The sequence below is a fragment of the Neophocaena asiaeorientalis genome, unplaced genomic scaffold, assembly GCF_003031525.2.
Source record: "Neophocaena asiaeorientalis asiaeorientalis breed wild unplaced genomic scaffold, Neophocaena_asiaeorientalis_V1.1 scaffold86, whole genome shotgun sequence".
Lineage (NCBI taxonomy): Eukaryota > Metazoa > Chordata > Mammalia > Artiodactyla > Phocoenidae > Neophocaena > Neophocaena asiaeorientalis.
Window position 1 is genome coordinate 741,349 of NW_020175039.1, and position 4,049 is coordinate 745,397.

The 4,049-nt window shown below is 42.8% G+C and overlaps 1 non-coding gene across 1 annotated transcript; it reads left to right on the plus strand.

Annotated features, from left to right (window-relative positions):
• The first annotated feature begins 3,276 nt into the window (after nt 1-3,276).
• Nucleotides 3,277-3,349, plus strand: TRNAF-GAA (transfer RNA phenylalanine (anticodon GAA)). The gene has a single exon. It is a non-coding gene; the product is annotated as a tRNA-Phe (tRNA).
• The last annotated feature ends 700 nt before the right edge of the window (nt 3,350-4,049 follow it).

The following is a 4,049-nucleotide window of genomic DNA, read 5'->3' on the forward strand; positions in this document are numbered from 1 at the left end:
GTGAGAAAATAGCACAGAATGGGTACCTTAACAACGGGAATTTAAATTCTCACAGTTCTGGAGGCTGAAGTCCTAGATCAAGGTGCAGGCAGGGTGCGCTTCCTCTGGGGGCCGTGGTGGGAGGATCTGTTTCAGGCCTCCCTCCTTGGCTTGCAGATGGCTCCCCTCTTGCCAGTTTTTCCCCACATGGTCATCCCTCTGTGCAGCAGTGTCCCCTGTGTCTCTTCCTCTTATAAGGACAACAGTCAGATTGGATTAAGGTCCTACCCGAAGGGCCTCATTTTAACAATCATTCTTTAACAAGGTGAATACGGTAACAGTCTGAGATACTGGGAGTTGAGACCTCAACATCTGAATTTGGGGGAAACACAGTTCAGTCCATAACAGACATTATCTCCATTTTATAGAGGAAATGGAGGAAAATGAGGTCCAGGGAATTCAGTTGCCCAATTCTTTTACTACACCAATTTTATCTATCTAGGAAATGTGGAAATTTGTGCGACAAAGAAAAATGGTGTTAGATTCAGTCTCTTACTTTAAATCACATAGAATCTACTTAAAATCAATATCAGAATTTAGCTACAACCCTACCTTCCATATGTACTGAGTTTGTAGGTTTTAAAATTATTTAGGATAAAAGTATATGAGACTTTAAGTCATCAAAGATAGCTTACCTTCAAACTACAGAATTAATCCAAAGCACATTTGGTATTAAAAATTCTAATATTAGACATTCTAAAATTCCAATATTCACTTAACTTACTAATAAATATGTTTTTTACAAACCTGTTAGTTTCCAGTTGCTGCTGCAATGAACTACCACAGACGTAGTGACGTGAACTAACACATATTTATTATCTTACAGTTCTGGAGGTGAGAGGACCAAAATTAGCCTCCCTGGGCTAAAATCAAGGTGTTGGCAGGGCTGCATTCTTTTGTGCAGGCTCCAGGGGAGAATCCACTGTTTTGCCTTTTCTAGCTTCCAGGGGCTGCGGCCCACATTCCTCCTGGCCCCCTTCCACCTTCAAATCCAGCAGTGTCAGGCCGGGTTCCTCTTGTGCTGCCATCTCTCTGGTTCTTTCTTCTGCCTCTTTGTTCTACCTATAACGACTCTTGCGATTACATTGGGCCCACCCAGATGGTCCAGGATGCTCTCCTCGTCTCAAAGTAAACTGATTAGCAAACAATTCCATCTGCAACCTTGATTCTCCTTTTCCAGGTTTCCTAACATATTGTATTGTCTGGGGATTAGTGGGACTGAGCAGAACCCTGTGGCCTCTCCAAGTACAAAGGCCTCTTCATGTCTCCCGTCTCTTGTTTATAGAAAAGCTGAAGCCTCCCGGGCCCACCGGAGTCACAAAGGAGCTGCCTCAGCAGCTAATGATTAGGACAATAAAGTCACAGACTCGAGTGTCTGATGCACATTCCTGAGTTCTTTTACAGATACTGTGACTGCCACGGGAGGGAAAAAGCTGACTGCACGATGACCAGGCAGTAGCCATGACATAAGCTGCTCCATCTTGAGCAATACTGCATCTATGGCTAACACAGTTCCAAGAACTGGCCGTAAGAGGATGGGATTAACACTGTTGCTCATAATCTTTGTAGGCATCAAAATAATTATAGCTTGTTCTTCCTGGTTATGTAAACAGGCAATTACGATGGTCAGCAAAAAGATGCTTCAGACCCATGTTGACATCTTCTACTCTAAGGATACGGTGCCCTATGTCAGCATGAAGAAGTTACAGAAGACCCACCTTCGCCCATAATCCCACAGCAATGGAATGATGCTCTGACAAGGGGGCATTCATAAGCAGTTTTTGGCAGGAAAGAGATCTCTGCAGGAGGCACCCCTTTGTCCTGACACTAATATTAAACCAGGGACCCCCACGCGCTACTTATCTCCAGCCCTAACACACCTTTCAGATCTTTTGATCACACAACACCTTGCCTAATCTGTTGGTTCTTTCCATAGATCAAAGAAGTAGAAATGAAGAATAAGTAATTAACAGATAACCAGATCTTTTTCCTAGTTTCCCCTTCGGTCATCTCGTGAACAAACTGTGTGCACGAGATAGCATCTAAAGAAAAATCACAAGAAGTCAACAAGCCTGCACACAGCGGAGGGTGGTGATGACTCTGACCCCCCGTCTCAAAGATTAATAGAGATTACCTCCCTTTTTCCCTTTAAAACTTCCATGGCCAAGCAGAATCTTCAGAGATGGTTTCTGGGGGACACTGAGTCCACCGCATCCCCAGATTGCCGGAGTTCTGACTACAAGCAGCTTCCCTTTCTGCCAACATTTGTCTCTCTCTCTAGTCCTGAATTTTGAGCAGCTTTCTGAGCAGTGAGCAACAGAACCCAGCAACAGGTGACATTAGGACCTGGGTATCTTTGGAGGCCTGTTATTCTGGTACCACAGAGCTTTTCAGTTCATTTCATCTTTCTTGTTCATATTTTTTTGGTCTGCATTACACTTCAGTGATCTCTTTGGAGCTTTAGTCTTCAGCTAGTTTCCAATCCTGGCTATGTTAATGAGCTTATGGGAACATTGCTTTTTTTTTTTTTTCTTCAGCCACGCCAATGTGGTGTGTGGGACCTTAGTTCCCTGACCAGGGATTCAACCTGTGCCCCCAGCAGTGGGAGCACGGAGTCTTAACCACTGGACAGCCAGGGAAGTCTGGGAACATTGCTTTTATGAAAAAGTGATATTTAATTAAATTTTTAAGTGGACCAAGCTGCCATTTTTCTAGAAATTAAGCATATATTAGGATGGAAATTCCAAGTAAAGACGTGTATTTTTTTGGACGTGAAAAAAGTTCATGATATATTTTTTTATTTTATTTTTTATTTTTTTTGCGGTACGCGAGACTCTCACTGCTGTGGCTTCTCCCGTTGCGGAGCACAGGCTCCGGACGTACAGGCTCAGCGGCCATGGCTTACGGGCCCAGCCGCTCCGCGGCATGTGGGATCTTCCCGGACCGGGGCATGAACCCGTGTCCCCTGCATCGGCAGGCAGACTCTCAACCACTGCGCCACCAGGGAAGCCCCATGATTTATTTTTAAATGGAAAAAACAGATTGCAGGGCAGTTAAACACAGAACTGAGAAAGGTGAAATTATTTATTACATCTAGCTTGTAAACAGGGATCTTACCTCATCATGTCTGAAGATTTGTTAAATGCCTACCTCCAGCTGACTCTGAGTATTGATTTTTTTTTATTATAAAACAAGTATTATTCCATTATAGTTATTCAGGAGAAGTCACCTGAACAAGCTGAAATAGCTCAGTTGGGAGAGCGTTAGACTGAAGATCTAAAGGTCCCTGGTTCGATCCCGGGTTTCAGCAGTAGTTTTGGGTTTTTGCACTAAATATAGTTTCCTGGCAGTCTTAACCAAAATATAAGCTTTAAGGGGAATATTTGGTTATTATGTTTTGAGTGGGTCAATGACATTTCAAGGAGAGGTGGTGTCTGGTGCCCTGGTGGGCCTTTTTACTAAACCCCCAATACCTTAGTTCTTCCTGACTGTAATAATAATAGCTAACTTATCTTGAGTACTTGCTGTATGTCAAGCTGTCCTTTAAGCTTTCTCTGTGTATTAACTTATTTAAAATGACCACTAAAATTCTTGATAACTACTTGTTAAATAAATGAACAGTTTGGTGCCAGAGGCCTGGCATGTGGTTGGTGCAAAATGACCTTTGCTTTGACTATCATTATTATTTCTGTTGTCTAAGAACTTTGCAAGCTAGAGCTGTGAGATGTGAATTGTTTCTAAGGACCCTTTACTCCTCAAACTAACAAGGTAGTGTTAAAGACCATCGTTCCCCTGTACACTCTGTATTAACAATTCCTTGTTTTATATGGTAGATGTGAATGGCTATTTTCCCACCATGTTTTAATTTCTGCGAAGGGATTTAGCTTCTATTCCAAAGGTTCTTACCTGGCATCCATAGGCAGCAGGAGGTCTTTAAAGTCTCTGAAACTGAATGTAAATTTGAGTGTTCATGTGGACATTTCCCTGGGGAGAATGTCAGGGGTATCATC